The sequence below is a fragment of the Vulpes vulpes genome, unplaced genomic scaffold (genome assembly GCF_048418805.1).
Source record: "Vulpes vulpes isolate BD-2025 unplaced genomic scaffold, VulVul3 Bu000000636, whole genome shotgun sequence".
In the NCBI taxonomy this organism is placed as follows: Eukaryota; Metazoa; Chordata; class Mammalia; order Carnivora; family Canidae; genus Vulpes; species Vulpes vulpes.
Genome location: NW_027325694.1, coordinates 70,163 through 93,126, shown reverse-complemented (window position 1 = coordinate 93,126; position 22,964 = coordinate 70,163). Strand labels below are relative to the sequence as shown.

The window sequence follows — 22,964 nt, the reverse complement described above, 5'->3', positions numbered from 1 at the left end:
CTCTGCCTCTCTTTGTGTGTCTCTCATGAATAAATAAATAACATCTTTTAAAAAAAAGCATTTAGGGGTGCCTGGCTGGCTCAGCCGGAAAAGCATGTGACTGTTGATCCCAGTGTCTTGAGATCAAGCCCTATGTTGGATCTAGAGATTACTTAAATAAATACAACTTAAAAAAAAAAAAAAAAAAACACTTAACAGAACTTAAGAATTACCTCATTTATAAATGACATATAGAAATACCTTAGAGTACTTAATTAATTAAGGGTTAAAAATCCTTGTAAAATGTAATAATATTTATAAACCAAATTTAAAATCTCCAGGGGAACTTCAGTCTTTGTAATTGTTATAAATATCAATTAAAAGTATAAAGATTGTTTCTGCCTATCATTTCTATGGAACAAAGTTAACCTCAGGACCACCAAAAATGCTCATATTGTCAGCTTAAGAGATGTTTTGAGCATTTCAGCTAAGGGCTAATTCGATGTGCTGCTAGCAGGGATGGCGAAATGGCACAGAGTTAAAGGGAGAATCATCAGTGCACTGAAATGAGAATAGTTTAATTCCTATTCAAACAATACTCTTAGTATTTACTCAATAGTTAGTGGGATTGGGAAGAAATCAATTTTCCATTCAAGGACATTGGACACACGAACAGATCCACATAACCCATTTCTGCTGCAGAACGCAGAATAGATGTTAGAATCTTTTTTTTCAAAACATTTTCTATTTTCCTGGGAGTGAATATCAGTTTGTTTATTAGTTGGTTAGTATTTCTGTGCATGTGTGTGCTGTTTAGCGGGGCCAACTTCTTGGGAAGCATTAAAAGGCTTAATGTTTAAAGATTTAAATCACCAGCTTTGCGTACAGGACAAAATACATTATTGGCTCCCAGAATTTCATGGGACTGCCAACTGAATTGCTTAGGAATACTGCAAAAACACTCAGTGAAGATTGGTTGGCATTTTAATTTTCTCTCCGGGTTGCTAGCTGCTCTAGAAAGTAGGATGAATTTACATTCAAGTCACATAAAGGATTATCTGTGTGAGCATTATTTAACTTCCCAACTCTTGGAAAGGGGCTCTGGAACAGATTTATCATTTGTTAGATACAGAAGTTACAAGATGGAAGCCAGAGCTTCCATAGCTTCCCATGATGTGGAAAGTGATGTGGGCAGTGATGGTATCCTTCGTGGAAGATAATTAGTTCGTTTGAGGTTGGGAATTCCAACTGGCTAGTGGTTGGAAATGTATGACTGAACCACAGGCCAAAAGCCAGGGTAAAAGAACATTTAAAAGTTAAATTTTGAGAGCTGATCTTGAGGCCTGAGATTGCCAAGAAAGACTGTGCAGAGAGAAGAGATCCCAGGAGTATCTCCATACAGCGCACTTGCAGCCTGAGGAGAACCTTGAGGTGAAAATGTGCACATGGGACCAGGAATTACAGAACTATGGACTGGAATCTGCCAACTTATATAGTGGTTCAGTGTGGTGAGTGTGTGTGTGTGTGTGTGTGTGTGTGTGTGGAGTAGGTGATTAGTATGAATCTATGTTTAGTATGGGTGATTACACATAAACATAAGAATTCCCAAAAAGTCTTGAAGAATTCTCTTTATGGCATCAATTGGTTAGCACTGGGAAGCAGCTCCCTCCGAGGGCGGGACACGCGTGTTCCTGCTTCACCGCCGGCCACATGTTTCATGTGTACAATCCATGTCTACTCACTTGCACCCCTCAGCTCCGTGCCTATCATTATCCACCTGTATGTTTTTGAGTTTGCAATCTGTGGTTTGCTGAATTAAAGCAGAGAAAAAGTTCACGTCAGTTAAGCACCCGACTCTTGGTTTCTGCTCAGGCCTTGATCTCAGGGTTGTGAGATCCATCCCCTTCAGGCTCTGCCCTCAGCAGGGAGTCTGCTTGTCTCCTTCTGTCTCTGCCCAACCCCCACTGGCTTTCTCTCTTTCTCTCTTTCTCCCTCTCTCATAAATAAATAAATAAATAAATAAATAAATAAATAAATAAATAGATAAATAAATAAATAGATAAATAAATCTTTTTTAAAAAACAGAGGGAAGTTTCATGATGAGTAGTGAGTAGTGCACTGTGAAATTTTAGGGGGAGCTGTTCCTATTCCATTTAATTTCTGTGAACACACTTTATTTTGGGTGGTGTTATGGATTGAAATGCATCCTCCCCAAATTCGTATCTTGAAGGACCAACCAGAATAGGACCATATTTGGAAATAGGGTCATTACGGTTGTGTTTAGTAAAGAAGAGGTCATACAAGAGTAGGATGGGCCCGTAATCCAGTATGGTTGTGTCCTTATCAAAGAGGAAATTTGGACACAGACTTGTGTACAGGGTGAATGCTTTGTGAAGAGGAAGACAGAGATCTAGAGATTAAGGAACACCTAAAATTGCCAGGGAACCACCAGAAGCTGGGAGAACGGCACAGAAGAGATTTTCCCTTACACTCCGCCTGAAAGGAATCAACCCCTCCAGCACTTCGATCTGGGACTTCTGGCTTCCAGAACAGTGAGATAGGAAGTTTCTGTTATTCAAGCCACCGAGTTTGTGGGACTTTGTTAAGGAATCCTTAGCCCATTTAGTTAACTGTGACAAAATCACACAGCTAAGAGACAGTGAAGCCTTGGTCTGAATCCTACTCCTCTCAGGACTGATGTGTATTTGGGGGCATTATCTAATTTCTTCTTAGCGTAGGTGTCACCTCCAAATAGGAATCCCAGTTGTGCCTCTCGTATAGCAGTGTTTTAAGGCATAAGTGGAAAAAAACCCGTAAAAGGACTAGCATGGTGTCTACACTCAATAAATGGTAGCTTACATGATAGGCACTTACCACTCTATTTCCTTTTAAGAATCACACATCAAAGCATCCAAGTTGTGCCAAAACCCTTGGGACTGTAAGGACTTTGACTTCGTTTTTTGGAGGCATTATTGAGTCCTTACGATATTCTAAAAAAAAAAAAAAAAAAAAGGTGTGACTTTCTGGTATGCAAGTGTGGGAAATAAGGGAAAATGTCAACTCACCTGATTTAATTGTAGTAGAATAACTCAGAACAAGTGAGTGTGTTATCCAAAGGTGCTGGCCCTAGAGCTAGTAGGGAGTTCAAGTCCTCAGAGCCTAGGCACACGGTGGTGGTCAACTGCACCTAACAGGTGTCCTGCCACATTTGATGTCGTTAGTGGCTTTTGGAAGTTTTTTCAACACTGGAATGGGAACTCCTGGAAACAGAGACCTCGTTTCAATCTTTTCTTTTGCTCTAGCTTCAAGACTCAGTGGTGTAATTAATGCTCCCTGGATACGTAGATGGCAAGTTTCAGTAAGCAAACCAAAAGAACTAGCAAAACTACCTAAAAGGTGGTGTCATTGCTGCAGTTTCTTGGTCTAATGAAATTAAAATCATCTGCATGAAGTGCTGGTTGGAGTAACGTTATGGATAAGTTTCTTTTACCCTGATTTTGTTTCTCCCTTTAATGAAACCATCTATACTCTCTTAAGATTGAAAGGACATTTTGGGATGGCTAATGTTAAAGGGGTCCATTTGTCTGGGCTCTTTTCCAGACCTTTTCTACAGTTACTGCAGTTACAACTTTTGGAAATGCTTGGCTACAGTTAGGCTTGGTTAAATATATTATCCAGTCTCTAAAGCCTACAGTAGACATTTATGCATGTATTGAAGTTAAAAATTGCCACTTAACGTATAATTTTATTATTTCTGATGCACTTTATAAACCTCATCTTTCTAATTCTCTTAAGAGGCAAACTGTCCTTCAAGGAGATATTTGTAAAACCTTCCAAATGTGGGTAAATAGACTGAACCTAAGACCTCTTTTTTAACAGAATGTCGTTCCTTGCTTAGGCTTTCCTATTGTCGCTGCCATTCTCTTTTGCATGTGATGCTTTAAAGCACAAACCAGGAATCACACAGGCCCCGCTGGAATATAAGATCATGAGCCACACAGTATTTAGCCCAAATGTCACAGAAAAACATGTGCATTTTATCATCAGATAAGTGTGAACACTTTTACCTCTATAGACTGAGGTAAAGTAATATAGGACTTTATTTTTAATTTGTAAAAATATTGCCAGATTAGTCTGGACAGACTGTCCAGACAGACAGACAAGCAATATTTTGTTTAAAGTGCTAGCAGCTTTCACCATTTTATTTTTTATTTTTTACTTTTTATAAATTTATTTTTTATTGGTGTTCAATTTGCCAACATATAGCATAACACCCAGTGCTCATCCCATCAAGTGCCCCCCTCAGTGCCCGTCACCCAGTCACCCCCACCCCCTGCCCACCTCCCTTTCTACCACCCCTAGTTCTTTTCCCAGAGTTAGGAGGCTCTCATGCTCGGCCTCCCTTTCAGCTTTCACCATTTTAAATATGGTTTATCATCATAACGCTGGAGATTTGTAGCTTTTGTATTTTGGTGTCCCATGGAGAAGGAGGTGCCCTCAGTTCAGTCCAAAAGGACAGGGGGCAACGTTCCAAAATTGCTCAATCCATGTAGCATTCTGTTTCTGAGCAAAGAATTGAACACACACAAAATACCACCTTTGCTTCTGTCGCTGATGTCGTCTGATTGACTTGGAACAGGTAGGCTGTGTGGGGTTTATTCCTTAAGCTTTAGGTTTCAGCTGATTTTAAGTCAGTGTAAGAGGTACGTGCATGTGAGAGAGAGACAGACAGACAGAAAGAATAGGAATAGATTTTCTTCAATTGAATAGAAATCGATCTCAATCAGGATTTTTTGAATCAAACTTCACTCAAATATCAGTTGGTAGAGGCACCCCCAAGGGTGCCGAGCATCCTGTGGGTACCACCTGCTTGAGTTTGCCGAGGATGAGAGGCCCTGACCACTCTCCACGTGGCCCATTTCCTGGGGCGAGGCTCGTCCTTCAGGGACAAGGAGCAGGCTTGCTTTGTGCTCCATCTCCCAGGCCGTGTTGATCAGCTGGGATGCAAACCCACCGAGCCTAAGACCGGGCTCTCTGTGTGCACCGTGGGACCCGGTGGATGTGAGGAATCACTGCAAACCTAATGCCCAAGCTCCTTGCTCTGCTGCTCCCTTGTCTCTGACCCAGGAGACTTGGGTCATCGGTCAGTGTCCATGAAATGCGTCCATGAAACACGGACAGGCTGCTGTGCTAGCTTATAAGAAGGCCGAAATCCCAGCCCCAGCCCCATCTCAGAACTCAGATTGGAAATTGTATGCGGTAAAAACGAGCACCAATGAGAGGAGCATAGAAGATGATTTTGTATTAAGAATATCATTCAGGGGCACCTGGGTGGCTCAGCGGTTGAGCATCTGCCTTCAGCTCAGGTTGTGATCCTGGGGTCCTGAGATCGAGTCCCGCATCAGGCTCCCTACAGGGAACCTGCTTCTCCCTCTGCCTGTGGCTCTGTCTCTCTTTCTGTGTCTCTCATGAATAAATAAATAAAATCTTAAGAAAAAGAATATCATTCAGATATTTTAAATACAGCTAATATTTCTTTCAATTCACTATTTTTTGATATGCAAATCTCCAATGAATCCAAAATTAGTTATAAACCACATTCAACATAAGTAGATATAACACAACAAATTTTCTTAAATTAAGTCCTTAATTACAGGTCTCAGCTCGGAGAAAATATTTTAGAACCACTTAAACAGTTCAGAAAAACAATACACTTGGAAAGTCCTTAAAATAAGTTGAATAATAGCATATCTGAGTCACTGAATAGCAAAATAATGAAAATATATTTATGATTTGGTTACTCTGAGTGGAATTTATCTGAAATTTAGACGGTCTTCTTATTGGATGTGGTGTGGAATAATGAAACACCTGCAAGGTGATTTTAACCATCCAGTTTTTCTTTTATGAACAAATTTGGAAATGGCAAGCTTAACTTGAAAGCATTGGGTTGCAGGTACCCAGCATGGAAACCGAAGCATCTCCAAGAACTGCAATTAAAATATGTTTATATTTGGAGATAGGAGATTCTGATTCCTTTAGAGCCCTGTTAAATTAGGTGCAAAATGATGTGTTCATGGTTGAATTAAAAAAAAGTCAGTGAGAGCTGCTTAACATCTGGCAAAATAATCTTAGTTTAGAACAGAGATCCCTGTACATTGATTGCTTTCCCTAAGATTAAAAGCCACCACAAGTACATGCTCCTTCATGAAGAGGGAAAGAAAATAAGCTGTATGAAAAAGAAAGTATAGACCGTCTATGTGTAAATGGTACTTCAGTAAAAATGGGAAGATTCCTTTGGTCCCGTCATCTTACATTTTGCAACACTTACTATTTATGAGGTTTGTTTTTGGGCTCAGAACTCCAAATTTGTTGTGAAAAAGTGTCTAGATGAGATCATTTCATCCAGTGATGAGGTAGCTTCTCTTTCCATGTGCATTTTCTGCATACTCCTGTCTCCTTTTGCCATGTGGTTTAATGCTCATTGTTTATTGTTAAATTTACTGATTTTCCTTTTTTTCATTTGGCTTTTCTGGGTATTGCTTAACAAAATATCCTGTGCATTTATAAGGAATAAGTTTGCAGGCTGGCCTGTTCTTTGCAGGTAGGGAGGGATGGAGGAGTGAGGAAAATAAATAAATGCTTCTTTGTTACAATACGCTGATGACCAACATCACGGGGTTGGAAGAGTTTGTGCATTTAGGAAGAAAGGATCTTTGGATTGTGTACTTTATTATGAAAAGTTGCTTGACATTCTGCTCATGAAATGGGTTCACACTGCCAAGAAGGGACTGTAGCACATTTATTCCTAGTAGTAGAAGTCAAATCTATCTCCATATTTGCAGATTTAATCAATTGAATATGTTTTCCTGTTTTTTACATTGGTTTTTGCAATTTCTGACAATGGTCTTTTTTATAGAGCAAAAATCACTCTGAGTATCGAAACCTACCAATTCCCCATCTGTTCTTCCTAAAAAACTATTGAGGTGTAAGAGAGAAGAACGACACGTGAGGTAATAGCTACCTCTGTTCCAGCTTTCCAGATGAGAGAACCGCTTTCAGAGACATAGCATTTCCTGCCACTAAAAATATAGCCACTTCACCAGCAAAAATCAAGTTTATTTTCCTCTACTTTTAAATAAAAAAAAATTTTTTACAGATTTCTTTATTGAGTTGAGAGAGGGAGGAAGAGAGAGAGAGTGCGCACAAGCAGGGGGAAGGGTGGGGAGAGGGAGAGTTAGAGTCTCAAGCAGACTCCCCACTAAGCATGGAGCCCCAAGTAGGGCTGGGTCCCAGGACCCTGGGATCATGACCTGAGCCAAAATCCAGTCCGTCACTTAACCGACTGAGCCACCCAGGTGCCCCTAAATAAAATTTAATGTCTCAGAAAATTAAAAGAATCTGAATCTTTCTGTCACCATTCGTTTCTACATTGGCTTCTATGATGGTCTTGGAATACACCAGCAGGTTCCCTCTTGACTCCCTAGATGCCTTCTCAGGGCTGCCTTCCTCCATCCACCCATGGAAAATTGCAACCTTCACACAACTCCCAGTACATCTCATCCTCCTTTACTGCTTTATCCTTTCTGCTAGCACTGCTCATAATCTAACATCATGCATAGCTGTTTATTGTTTGTCCTATCCCTAGAGAATAAGCCCCGTGAAGATAATTTGTTTTGTTCCATCCTATCTTCCAAGTGTCCTCCTGGTGCCTGGCATGCTGCTAAGGGAGTGCTCAAGAAATAGTGTTTGAATAAATGATTCAGTGATTCTGTATCTCTGCCAAACACTTGAGGCAAAGTGATAATCTGTACTTTCTTTTTAAAAAAAGTAAAAATTCTGGGGCACCTGGGTGGCTGGTTGAGTGTCTGACTCTTGATGTTAGCTCAGGTCTTGATCTCAGGGTTGCGAAATCAAGCCCCCCGTTGGGATCCGTGCTGGGTGTGGAGCCCACTAAAAAAAAGTAAAAATTCTGATTTAAAAAAACTGTGATAAAGGTTTTTGTTGTTGTAGGTTGTTAGTTTTTTGTTTGTTTGGTTGGTTTTTTTTTTTTTTTTTGAGCTTAAAGGTGTGGTATTGTGTGCCAGATTTTCTTTTCTTTTTCTTTTTTTTTTTTATTTAGATCTCAGGAAATCTCAAGTGCCCTCATTTTCTTTAAAGGATTATGTTGTTGAAGCCATTATTACACAGTTGTAGTGCGGCTGCCAGAAGACTGAGAAAGATATAAATGGGTAGGTCTTTTAGAGACGCGACCTGTGCTCTTGAGTCCTGTACAGAGGCTGTACCTCCAAAAGGGTCTCCTTCTTGGAATCAATCATCACCCCGGGAAAATCAATGGACATGCTGTTCCATCGGCTTACAATGTATGTTTCTTTGCAACATGGAAACTGTTTTTTTTTTTTAATAAAGTAATTGATTTCTGTCTTTTCTCACCAAGTATTGCTAAAAAAACCCCACATATTTCTTCTTATCTTCCATTACATAAATCTTCCCATGCAAAAATTCCATTAACTTAAAAACAGATAGTGATCTTTTTCTTGCTAAGTTAAGGAAAAAATTATAAAAAGGCAAGGCATTGAACCAATCATATAATTTACACCATAAAGTGACACAAAGATTTATCATTTGGAATCCCTGTGAGAATAACTCTTCCATCAGGTCTCTGCTCAGGCGTGTGTACAAAGGGGAAAGAGATCACCTCTGCTCATTCTGCAAGGAGCTACCCTGGGGTCGACGAAGAAGCGTTTTAATAGGCTATATGATGATCTTTCTAATTTTTTTATATACATACATAAACCTGATAATGTGGGTACTAAAGCTTATCACCTCACAGTTTTATGTATAAGATTTAACAGATCAGAGCTATGACCACAGATTATAGCATTAAAAATCTTTTTTTTTTAAAAAGGAGAAAAAAGAGACAAACTGAAAAACCAGACTCTTAACTATAGAGAACAAACTGGTGGATGCCAGAAGGGGGATGGGTGAAATAGGTGATAGGGATTGAGGAGAGCACTTGTGATGAGCACCGAGTGTTGTATAGAACGCTATATTGTATGGAATCACTATATTGTATACATGAGATTAATAGCATATTGTATGTTAATTATACCGGAATAAAAAAAAATACCTTTTTCTAAAATCTGTCATGACAGGTTTCCACATAGTTGTGGAATGATCTTAAGGAGAAACACTAAAATTAAAACGTACTTGTCAAAATTTCCAAGCCAATTTTAGAAAAGTGAATCATTTCTTCCCTACCCACTTTGTACTAAATTCAGCAGCATAGCAATCTATTTTATTTTACTTTATTTTATTTTATTTTATTTTACTTTACTATTTTATTTTATTTTATTTTATTTTATTTTATTTTATTTTATTTTATTTTATTTTATGTTAGAGAGGGAGAGAGAGAGTGTGTGCCAGAGTGTGAGGGGGTGCAGAAAGAGAAAGAGAGAGAGAGAGAGAGAATCTCAAGCAAACTCTCTGTCCAGTGCTCTGTCCAGAGCTCATGTTGGGGCTCAATCTCACAACCCTGAGATCATGAGCTGAGTGGAAATCAACAGTTGGACAATTAACTGACTGAACCACCCAGGTGTCCTAGATTCTCTTTTAAAAATTCAGAAAATTCTTTGTTCTACAGGATGTTATGTTGATGGGCTTATGCTTCCTGTAAGCATTAATATATAGTTTAATAATGATTGGAACTAAATTACTATCCATGCTGTATCCTATAGAGCTTGTTGCGTCTGACATCTTGACGCATCTATCACCACCTTTGTGCCTATTGCACGTGTCTACAAGTACACAACATCCATATGGCTGGCTACAGTATATACACACAATTTTCATTCTAGGAGAAATAGTGTCATTAGGTGAGTTTTTATACTCTCTAATGGCAAAATGTGGAAACAATGCAACACAGTAGGTTTCCCATCCTTTGGTTTGCAGTCAAAAGCCTTACAGCCAAATTTATTGCCTTAGTATGGTAATCTACTCAACTCAGATGTCTTAGAGCAGTTATTCCAGTTTTCTTCAAAAAACTGTGTTATATTTATCTTTAAGTGATTTATCTCATACCGTGCTTTAGTTTGTGACCTGCTTCAAATTCTTTCAGAACGTCAAATACTCAAATACAATGAAAGTTAAGTTTGTATTTCTGTTGTGAATAAACATATATCTACCTTTAATTCCAACAGTGAATAAAATTAGAATTTCATAGGTTAGAGCAGTCGACAGAACACTCTGAATGCTTTCCTTCCAGGAATATATTCCCATTAAATTTACTTCTTTTGGTGGCTCCAACATTCAGAATGTTTTTTCACCTTTGAGTTCTTCATCAGGGGGTTACTGATCTGAAGGGCCAGTTATCTAATGTTTTATAGCATGTGGCTAATTTCCTGTGTTTTTATTAGATCTCTCTTCTTTTTGGTAAATTTACTTATTTAAAAAAATAACAATGACTTACACACGAAATAACCTACACAGCAATAGACCAGCAAACTCACATCTTTCGTGAGTTTAATAATATTCTTGTTTTGCCACATCGACCTGTAGCTCTGGTTCAACACATTAAGAAATCATCCACATGAAGCTTTTATTTTTGTTCCCAGCCAAAATGAATTTCTTTGTAAACTCTATGATTTCCCATGAATCCATGAATTTGAAACTAAGCAGTGCCCGACTCTAAGGATTAATGGGAAAATATTTGGGGTTTTCTAACTCTGACTGAAGGCTGGGTGAAATCAATTATTTAAGCACTATAAAGCAAGAGCTTGGGTCTCAGACAACGATTACAAAGCAGACACACTTTAACACCCAGAACAACCATGTGGATCTTGTTGATTCCTTTACCATGGCCAACGGGTGAATGAAATATCATTCCTGTCTGCTGATGCCATGGAGATTCCTTCAATCTAAGAGCAGCTGGAGGTCCCATTTACACACACACACACACACACACACACACACACACACTTTTTGGTTGTACAGATGTTAAATATAAAGAATCACTATAACTTTTATTAAAGCAATCAGAAAAGCGATTGACTTTTTTTTTCTACTGTATCTGCAGTGGTTTTCTGGGTTTCAGATACTCAATTTGTACAAAGTAATAAATGTCAGTGCTCTGAAAAGGAAAGTATTATACTTCTTACTGCGCTCCTGAAATAGTCAAATGCTATGGAAAAATTTATTGAACACTTGATGTGACTTTTATAGTCAGTCTGATTTTTAAGTGCTTAGAGGAGATACGCTTTACTATGCCTGGGTGCTCAGCAGTTGTACTACCCAATGCTTCACACTGTTAGATGAATTATTTGAAATACATGGCATTCAGATTGCTAAAACTTCTGATTCAAAGGAAGTCAATGGGTATTTTAGATGGCATTGGAGAACATGGGAGAGAGGAAAGATTAGAGGAAGAAGGAGGTGTTCACAAACAATCGTGTTTAGAGCTCTTGAAGATTAGCAACAGCTCCATGGCTTTGAAATCTAATAATCACATAAAGCCCCTCTCAAAGCAGTTGCAGCTTTTGGTGCCAGTTTTTCCCATATAGATCAACCTGCAGTAATTTATCAAGATCAAGGTAAATTTCAAAGAGAATTTTTCTAAAAACAAATTATGGTCACTGCTGATTATTCATTCAAAATCATAAATCTTTTGTGGTGAGGTGACAGAGACCAGACATTGTCACTGAACTGAAAAACAAAAAACAAAAAGCAAAAAACAAAATAAAAAAGCAACTATTTTCCTCCTTGTTTGTAGTGATCAATGTGAGGTTTTAGTATCAGTCTCGAATATCTTCTGGTATCTGTGATTTAGACTAGAGCGCTCTACTTCAAACTTTTATTCACGGACCTCTTAAGGGATTTTGTGAAACTATGGATAACTTCATATTTAACTGACCATTTTAAAGTTTTCATTATAAACATAAATATTGAAACTTAAAAAAAAAACTTCCATCATATGGTAAATGAGCATAACTAAATTGAAACTGCTACTTCATTTTTTGAATTGCATCTCCTGGAATTTAAATACCATAGCGATTTGCTATGAACCATTATGTATTTTAAAAATATAGAAAATATATTTATGTTTGAATGCCTTTTGCTGATCATCTTATACTTCCATGTAAAAAGAACACATGTACATTACGCATAATTAGAATATACAATTTTAGACTTTCCTGTGGTTGTAAATCTCTGATAAATGATTTTTTTTCTGAATTGGATCTTCACTATAGTTTTATTTTTATGACATTGATAACTTTTTATATATACTAAATTTTTGAAAGATAGTATTTAAATATACAATTCAGAAATTTGGTAGTGCATCTCTTTATAAGTCTTTTACTGGGTGGAACTTTTAAATGTTAATTTATGTATCTAAATATTCCTTGTTGCTGGATTTAGACAGTGTTCAAATAGAATTCTAATTATATCTTTTTTGTTAGCTTAGATGTACATGTTCAGAAACCTTATCACGTAGATAAGCAGGTAGAAACAGAAGAAGTTTTATTATTAGAATTTGGCATAATTCTTTGCAGTCCTTCCTAGTTATCATTCCAAATCACAGATTATTAGAAACCATCTTGATAATAGATCACTACCAGTTGGGTCTTGCCTTAATTTTGTTCAAAACAAAGAATTGTAAACTACCTGACTTATGAAAAGATTTATTACCAGTCATTAATCATTTCCTTTCTCAACACCAATAATAATATTTTTATACCTCTGTTTGGCTTCCCAGAAGTTTTTACACCCCAGAAAATGGACTGCAGTAACTCCGAGATGAGCAAGTACCATCTTGAGAGAGAGATTGGACAGAAGGTCTTGAAGCTCAATTAAAAGTGTATTCTCAGGAGGATCAATTTAAGACAGTGTACGTGCGTGTGGTAATTTAAGCACATGGAAGTTGAGAATTTGGAAGTTCATGTCTTGATACCCCACGGGAAGACTTAACGTATACCTGGGTGTATGCATTCCAAAGTTTGAAGACAGCTGGCTTAGAGCATTTCAACTTACCATGAAGAATTTCTCTTCTTCAATTCAGATTAGGTAATCATGTGGTCATCCTCACAGGTTAGGTGTTTTTATTTCTGTCATCTATGTGATAATCATTTTTGAGGGAGGGGAGAAGAACTAGGACAATATGAAATACCTCTGTCAAGATACTGTAGTACAATAGGGATTAAAATATTTATAAGTAGTCTCATAACATACCTCAAAGTTCTTTGAATTTCAGGACAGCATTATTTAAAAAAAAATTTTTAATGACTTTATCTTGTAGAGAAATAAATCAGATTTATTCAAAGATTTATGTATTATTCCAAGTTAAAGTACAGGAGACATTGGAAATTATTTAATTTTTAATTCATCGATAGATTAGTATAAATTCGTCATGTGGAAAATCTAAGGAAATAAAATTCATCTATCTTACACTTTGTATCTTTTTCAGACTTAATTTTGTAGACTTTTAAATAAACTTTTAAATAATTTTTTCTTTGCCTCTACTTCTATTCAGAAATTTATCCATATTTCTGAATTTTGGTTGCTCAACATTTCCAAATTCTTTGAAGCCTTTGTTGCATGCTAATAAAACCCCTGAGCATATTTGTTATGAGAAACATAACAATTTTTTTTGCACTACCATTAGCACTTTCTCTTTCCATTTAAAATACACTTTTAACAATGTAACGTTTAATGATTTTTTTTATATATTTGTTTCTTGCTGCCATGGCACATGGAAATATATTTTCTTCTTGGAAATGACAATAATAGCTAGTTTTTAAAATCCTGTTGCTATCAAAATCAATGACCTTTATTGTTAAAATTAATAAACAACTAACATACTTTATTTGTACTATGCTTTTTATACACATAATATCCAATACTCCAAACTAAACTAATGCAAAGATATTATCTTCCATGTTAAAAATGAGTTTGAGAGAAATTGCTATCCCCTTTTTTTAATATTATATTTTTAGAAGATGGTCAAGCGAGGATTAAAATCCAGCCTTTTTTTTTTTTTTTCTTTTCAACTCCGAAATTGTGCTTGGGTTTGAATTATTTTCTCCCAAATGCTTTTAAGAGTTACAGTTCTGAAGCTGTCCTTCCTTGTTACTGATTCTATTTATCCACATTATATCAAAGTCATTGCTACTTTATTTGCAGGCTCATATAGTAAGAGTGAAATTTCCGGTATGTTTAAATTCATCTCTTAACCAAAATAAAAATTATATATTTATTAATTATGTATCCTGATAGACTGGTAACTGGAATATTGTCTTGTTCCCCTATTCCTGAGTCTTTAAACTCATAACTCATTAATGGTCAAATGTGTCTAAGATTATGAACTCCACTTTCTATTTTATTTCACTCTCAGGACTCCAGTCCTACCCCCGAGTTCCTGTTCCTGCTGAGTTACAAGGTCTTTACGTAGACTATCTTTGAATGTTTGTTATCCTACGTATATGTGGCTAAGTATATCTGCTCCTGGATACTTGTTGCTGTATTTCATCTATCATTGGAATATTCATTTCTTCTTTACTATTTACTGTTGATCTCTGTGTATTCCTGAAATTACATGTTCCATCTGCCCAGCTTCCTGCTAGCAAGCACTCATAGTTAATTTTCTCTTGCTTCTTCGTATCTGGTTTACCTAATTATAGTTTGCAGTCGTGGGATAGGTAATATGTCAGAATTTGTGAAGAGACTAGGGAATAGAATAAATGCACACAAAGCTTCTAACTAAGAATTGGGAGGTTTTATAACTACGTATCCTGAAAGAGACACATAAAAAGAACTAGAAGATTCAATGACAAGTGGCATCTGGTTGGGCATTAAAATGTCTATAGTTTTACTTTAAATACTTCAGCATAGATGGTATTGTATTACCTGATTCTTATTATGATTAAGTTAAAACTCAGTTGCTGAATTCTGAATTCTAATAGGGAATTCAAACTCCAGGTGTCGTCAGCTGGAATTCTGCTGAGAAAGTCCATGTTCCAGTTACTTTGTATGCTCATGTCTCCCTCTTGGTCAGCACATGAGGCTTTTTTAATCACATAGTGAATGTCAGAAATGATTTTAATTTGCAAATTTGATATTTTCTAATTACAACAGTGATTGTTAAATTGGGTGCTCACTGGTAAAATTAAATATACTCAAGATACGTGGATTAGTGGGGACGCCTGGGTGGCTCAGCAGTTGAGCGTCTGCCTTTGGCTCAGGGCGTGATCCCAGGATACAGGATCAAGTCCCTCATTGGGCTTCCTACGAGGAGCCTGGTTCTCACTCTGCCTGTCTCCGCCTCTCTCTCTCTCTCTCTCTCTCTCTCTCTCTCTCTGTGTGTGTCTCTCATGAATAAATAAATAAATCTTACACACACACAAAAGATAGTGGATTAGTGTGTTTCCTATGCATATTCATCCTTTGGAGAATAGTGTATAAGAATCCAGCAAGGTGTAGTCTCTAAGGAAAGATGACAACCTGGCTCAGACCTTAGTCTCAGAATCCATGTGCCTCTTAAAATTTATTGAAAATCCTGTAAGAATGTATATTATGAATTTGAAAGTAAAAAAAATTAAAATATTTATTGATCAATTTTAAAGTGGTGATAAAATATTTCGTTATACATAACATTTGTGAAAAATAACTTCATTCTTAAAAAGACTGGGAAGCTTAACATTGTTTTACATTTTTGAAAAATCTCTTTAGTCAGATGTCTGGATTATTAGAAGAGGCCACGATTCTCACATGTGTCTGCTTTGGTCTATGAAATATATCGTTTTGGTGGAAGTATACAAAGAAATCCTGATTTCATAACTCATCTGACTTATGAAGCTGAAAAAATAAGTAGTTTAACATTTTTGCAGATAATTTGGTTGTATATTTTTGGTATTACATCACAGCATAAGAAACGGCAGTTTATTGAAGATTCATTGCAATGTGGAATCTGAAATGAAACCCATGAACATTTTGTATTCTGTTCCACTAAAATCTGTTGGCCTATCTTGCACTTCAAATGGATCTTTTATCCATGCATGATTTTGTAACATTGTGCATTGGTCACTATGAAACACTGGTGCACTGACTCATGCAGATCTTACAAATGTTAACTCACTTTATTTTACAATAAAAAGAAAAAGCACAGTCATTAACATAACACTAATATTATGAGAAAGCTTGTAAATATTGGGAAACTGCCAATATGGTAAAGAAATCAAAGTCTTAAAATGTTAAGTTTTGCTTGAAAATCCAATTTTATCACTGACAACAAATATTGTCAATTGCTTTCTTTGAAGGAGCAGGCTCACTTCATTCAGTTTGGGGAACATGCCTGCCAAATACTCAAGGTTGAATAACCATATTTTGTCTTTTAGTTCCTCTTTCAAGTAAAAATAGTGTTCCATTAAAACAAAACAAAACAAAACAAAACAAAACAAAACAAAACAAAACAAAAAAACTAGTTTGGTTGTAATTTGATCACCCAAGTGTTTTACCTTGAGTCAGCCATTGTACTTTGGTATGTAACTAATAGAAATTTTCCATTTTGCCCACAGAATGTTCAAAAGACATGTTCTCAGGGTCTAGGTTTAATAAAATCAATAAATGTTATGCTTTCTCAAGGACATTCTTAAATGGAACTTTATCCCCTGTGAATGCACTGGCGTCAAGAACACAGGCTCTGGGGCAACTGCTGGAAGAACACAAGATTCTGGTGTAGTTTCGTGCCACTGCTTTGATTTGTGCTAAGGCTCCAACAGTTTTACTCACCACTGCTTTGGTACCATCGGTGTAAATGTTGAAACACTGATAAAAGGCAGACTATTATTACAGAATAGTTTTGATCTTGCAGATTCTCCTAGGGAATCACGTTCTAGGAACTGCTATTCCAGCTAAATTAAAAAAAAAAAAAGTCAATGTATCTAAACAGCAACACAGAAAAATTCAGGTGGTGTTAAGGAAAGCAATTTTACTTCTGGAATCTTGTTCTGGTTAAAGGGAAGCTTCCCTGCTTGGAGGGAGCTGGATCTCTAAGAGGACAGAGAACTAGACTTCATTGGGTTTCCAGGACAGAACTATGACTGGCTTCTTACCCATTGGCTAAAAATGATTGATGACTACAATTTCTACAAAACAACCTTCAAGTTCTGCCTGACGAATCTGGATGAAGTTGGTTTACAGCATTTGAGAAATCAAGAAATGCTCATGAGGGAGAAGTCATTTTCCTTCTGGGTTCTTCTTCATACAAGCTACGGGACCCTGGACAAGTTGCATATTACGGTATCTTAGTTTCTCCTTAACAGCAGGATCGACCACCTAGGCTTGCCAAGAGGAATGAATGAACTCTCACGCGTGAAAAGTGCTTAGTTCATACGACGTGCGTGGAGTGCTTCGTTCAATGCTTGGCACACAATGAGCCCTCACCAGTGCTGGTTGCTTCTCTTATCATCGTTGTTATCATCACTGTTACTGAATGTGATTTGAAGGAAATTTGACTTGATCAGTGGTAGTGTTTGGATGCCAGCAGAGTCACACTGAAAAAGGCATATGATATGGTCAAAGAAACAAAATAATTCAATTAGGCTGGAATATAGGGGTGTCCAAACAGGGGTTGTAAGGGCCCGAGATGGAGAAGTTGACTGAAGAGGACTGGCATGTTAGGATAAGATTTTAAAACTTAATTTTGTAGCCATTAAAGGATCTTGAGGGATATAATCAAAACTGTGTTTTGTTAGATTTATATGTTAGCAGAATGCATATTGGGTTTCAGAGAGGTAACAGAAATATATAGCTACAGCACTTGGACTCACGGAATTTACTTTGCCATTTTTATACAATTGTCTAGCAGATTTTAATTTTAACACCATAGTGTAAGTCCAAGTTTTGAAAGAGTAAACCTCAAATTAAGGAATGTTGCTATTGTAAAATGAATAATGTGATGGGAAGTTCTTTGGGTCGGAGTGAGCTGTGAGCCAAAAACATATGGAGGGCAAATATTGCCAAATATTAATTATATTTTGTGCCTGCACAAGATTTTTTTGAGTTTTATTTTATTATCCTAGAAGAGGCTTAATATTTGGTCCTAACTTTTTTTTTTTATGCCTGAACAATATAAAAGTTGGGAAGAAATTCCTTTTGTACCACGGTATGCATATAGTTTTCTGATCTCTAAAACAAAAGATTGGGTTACACGAAAGTAGAATGATAATTTTGTTTTTCTTTGCCTGTGTTTACTTATAGGAATTTTGTTACTTGCTCCTCATCCCTTAATGTCTGGAGCCTGAGAATATAGTAATAATAAAATTTCAGTGCACTGCTATGGAGATGCAGTAAAATCATGATATAAAAATAGCCAGGGAGGCTTGATCACTAGTACTAGGTGAAAAACAAAACAAAACAAAGCAAAAGAATAAATCCCAAACTCTTAGTTCATCACTGTGATCCACCCAGCATCTCTTTCTAAATAACTGTCTTTGGTCAGGAAGACAGTAGTTGGAAATGATCACGTGACACATTCTTTTAGCCACATACTTATGGCTACCTATTGATCTTTCCCTAAAATTCATGCTTAGATTAATTTGTGTTCCTCTTGTGTGGCTGAAAACGTTGCGATTTTCTAATTCAAATACAGCTAACGTGAGTAAAGTATCCGCGGAGTGGAAAAAGTACTCCAAATGTGACTGAGCAATTAAGTTTGGTTTTCCAGTGTGGAAAAAAAAATGTACTCCCCAGGGGGCTCCATGTGTTGGCACCACCCAGCTGTTTGAAGAATTTGCTTGATGAAAGCAGAAATTGAAGGAGAACAAGGAAAAACAGGTGGTGTGTCAGGAGCACTGTTTCAGTGTGACATCTGCAGGTGGCTCTGCGGATCCGGGATCAGACCGACTCACTTCAAAAGGGTCCTCCTAGGGGTGCATCCAGAGTCTGCCAAAACTAAATGAGAGCTGAAAGTGTTAAAAGAATGCTAAAAATAGAGAAAGAGGGAAGGGAAGCATATGAAGTCATCCGAAGCCTCAGAAAAGATTTGATTCTCTTGAAATAAATGTATTATATATATTAATCTGTATGAAGATGTACATATTGTACATATTAATTAGTATGACATTAAAATTACAGAATATTATGCTTTGTTATGTTCACAGTTTTAAAAAAAGTCAAAAAAATCTTTGAGAGTTTCTATGGTCTGTTATCGTTGTCTCGTACCAAACCAGTAGGGTGTGCTCATGACTCAACATTCTGCTTGTGACAGCCCACCCTGACCCTGTGGTGTTTTCATTATAAGGTAAACAAAAATAGAATGCATTTAGGGGGGCAAAATGCCCTGTTCACACATTACTCTTGCAGTCACTTTCATGCCTCATTAAAATGACATGTTAAGATACACTTCACTTCACTTTGGTTCCTCTGCTGAAACGCTGATCAATCTCTTCTAGAATCCTCTTTTCACTTCTCCTGGGGAGTAATCCCTCAATACAGGTCCCGATGACCAAAGCTTTCTGCCTCTCTGAGCCTCTCTTTTAGGCAGCTGGCATGCTTTAGAATTGGATGCAGGAATCTTTCGGGTAAATAAACACTTTTGCAAAAAGGAGACAAACTAAATTATGTTGCTAACTCACGTCTACCCTTCATCCCACAGGATCTGGAAGGACAATGTAGAGTGTCTATTTCATTGCTTTCTTTCGACTTTTTGGGAGACCTCACTTCTCTCGCTGCAAAGTAATAAAGCTCAGTTTGGCAAAATAGACTCAGAGCAGAACTGAGAGACAAACAGTTCTTTCCAGGATAAAAATAGACGTCAGAACATTGCATTAGCTTCCTTCTAGACTTTCTTTATAATCTGTGGAGGTAGATTGCACTCAGTGGCCCTCACTAGCTGTTCACGGGAAAACTTGGCACAAGGATCCTGACTAAATGGATAGCATGAGCTCCTCTGCCTCCCAAACCCAAGCCAGCCACTGTGTGGACTACTATTGTTGAGTTGTGGCTGGCGTGGCTGAAAATGACTAAACTCAAACATTCAAGGGATACCCAAATCTAGATTGACCATCAGTACATTTACCCTTACTGCTTGGTCAAATTTCCTTCTTCTACATTTAAGGCAAGGCATAGCTGGGAGTCCTAAGACATCCTAGGGGTCTCATCTATGTGTCTTTATTTGCAATATTAATATGACTTTTTAATACGGTAAAACCAAACCACATAAAACAGAGGTTACATCAAGTATGAGGTTTACAACTGCTAAGAACTCTATTGGTGTTTGCTTGTTTGTTTTGAGAGAGAGAGAGAGAGAGAGAGAGAGAGAGAGAGAGAGAGAGAGAGAGCCCGAGCTAGCCGGGGGCCAGGGCAGAGGGGAAGAGAGAATCCCAAGCAGGCTCCATGCTCAGAGCAGAGCCAGAGGTGGGGTTTGGTCTCACGACCCTGAGATTTTGACACCTGGGCAGAAATCTCAAACTGGGCACTCAATCTATTGAGCCACCCAGGCACCCCATAAGACCTTTGTTTGAAAACTAATTTACTGAAGGAGGAAAGTGCAGGGATGACCTCCAGGTTTTCCACACATGCTCTTCCTTTTAAGACCTTTCCTGTAGTCAGTTGGGGACCATAGGACTGGTTGTGGCCAATGACTGTAGAGATGATGTGTGTTAGTTCTGGTCTTGGGCAGTTTAGAGCCAATGTATCTTTTCATACCTATCTCCCAATGCAGCCAACCTTGAAGGCCTCAAATTTCAGCTATTGTGGGTATTAGGTATACAGGGCCATCCAACATGTGTCAAACGTTAGGGAGTGAGAAATAAACCTCATGTGTGTGAAGCTTTATGATTTAGAATTTTTTTTTTGTATAGGAAAATAATCCTGATTCAAATATGAGGATACCAGTTATTTTTTATTTAGAAATTTAAAAATTTAATTCAATTTTTGCTTATTTATTTTGAATAATACATTCATAGAGTTTATAATTTAAAATTTCATTGGACTGGGGCACCTGTGTGGCTTAGTGGATGAGCATCTGCCTTTGACACAGGTCGTGATCCTGGGGTCCTGGGATAAAGTCCTGCATCCAGCTCCCTACAGGGAGCCTGCTTCTCCCTCTGCCTGTGTCTCTGGCTCTCCCTGTGTCTTTCATGAATAAATAAGTAAAATCTTTAAAAAAAAATAAAATTTCATTGGACTATAGAGTGAAAATCTTTCTCTTCTGAACCACGATCACTCATTTCCCCTTCCTGGGAACAACCAATAATTAGTAATTTTTCATATTTACAGAAATATTTCACTTACATATAACAAATTCATATATTAAAGTCTTTTTACATAAATGAAAGCGTACTATATGTTATTTTGCACTTCGCTTTTGATTTATAGGACATTTTATGTATTAGAGAAATTTATCTTTTGTCTAGAATATAAGTGCAAGTGCTTTTTCTCACTCTGTCGTTTAACTTTTGAGAGATGCTTTCATAATTAAACAGTCATTTTGTTAAAGCAAAATTGAATTTAGATATAAAGTTTGGAAAGATGTCATTGAAATTATTTAATTTTTTTAAACAAATGTCTTCTCTAATTTTTATTATTTCATGTCTGTATATTTAAAACATTGATATACTTGAAGTAAGTTTTGAGGTATGGGTCCAACTTCAGTTTTTTCCAGATACCTTTCTGGTTGCCTCAATGTTATTAAACATTTTCCTCAATGATTTGAAGTGGGATCTTTATCATGTCTACTTTCCCAGATATTCTTGGGTCTATTTCTAGACTTGTTATTTTACCTCTTTGATCGCTCTCCCTAATTGTGTGCCAGTGTCATTTATTCTTCAGTTTCTCTTGTATGGATTCTCTATTCATTACTTCGGTAGCTTCCCCTTGTCCAGAGATGTTCATTCTCACTGATGCTTAACACAAGATGGAGGTCCTGGCCAAGTGTGGCAGGTGAAGAAAATAAGAGTAGGTCTGCAAAGGAAGGAGGCAGTAGCATAGAAAGGAAAGCCCTCTCAGAATCATTGAACTTTCTATGTACCATGGTCTGAATTAGTCATTTCTTTCTTCTTTTTTTATACGTTGGGCTGTGGATATGAGGTTATGAGTACAGGGCAGGTAGGCATATTGATGGGTGTCTACATCTTTTTACTTCTTTCCCTTCTTGGTATTCATCTTGAATAATCTGCTGAAAACTTCAGTTCTCTTCAGTTTGGAGTGGGAAGTGGCTGGTTACCCATTCTCTTCCTCCCTGGAATGACCCAATATAGTAATACAAAACAAAGCAACAAAATTTGATTGAGAAAGATTCCAGACAGACCATAGTGATTTTTTTTCTTTAACTTATCCAAAGCTTTTCTTGGAGACTGATCAGAGTAAAAATATAGGGTTTTTTTTTATTAATATGATTTACATCTTTCATTCATTCAATCTCTTTAGAAGGGCATGAAAAGGTCTTTGAGAGCAATGGATAATTCTGAATAAGGGAATGAATGAACAAAAAGTATTTCAAAATCTGGTCAAAATTTTAAAAAGGAAATTCTGGAGTACATCTTTGCTTTTTTATCATTTTCTGTTAGATTTAGAAGATTTTCGGAGAGGACAAACGTGTATGTTCTCATTCATTTGGGGAATATGAATAATAGTGAAAGGGAATATAAAGGAAGGGAAAAGAAATGTTGGGAAATATCAGGAAGGGAGACAGAACATAAAGACTCCTAACTCGGGGAAACGAACTAGGGGTGGTGGAAGGGGAGGAGGGCGGGTGTTGGAGGGGAATGGGTGACGGGCACTGAGGTGGACACTTGATGGGATGAGCACTGTGTGTTTTTCTGTATGTTGGTAAATTGAACACCAATAAAAATTAATTTAAAAAAAAGAAGATTTTTAGGAAATTGTAATGAAAAGTTTGACTATATTATTTGAAGTTTTTTAAAAATGGAGTAACTCTGAATCAGCTCTAAGTATTGATAGTAATCTTATTTTTCTTGTAAACAGGCTACTCATCT

At 37.0% G+C, this 22,964-nt stretch overlaps 1 long non-coding RNA gene across 1 annotated transcript; it reads right to left on the bottom strand.

Moving 5' to 3' along the window:
- Window positions 1-536: 536 nt before the first annotated feature.
- On the bottom strand, window positions 537-19,671 carry LOC140596658 (uncharacterized). The gene is made up of 4 exons (XR_011998564.1): window positions 19,380-19,671; window positions 16,756-16,877; window positions 2,854-2,969; window positions 537-1,789 (listed from the first exon to the last, which is right to left on the bottom strand). It is a non-coding gene; the product is annotated as an uncharacterized lncRNA (long non-coding RNA).
- Between the last annotated feature and the right edge of the window lie 3,293 nt (window positions 19,672-22,964).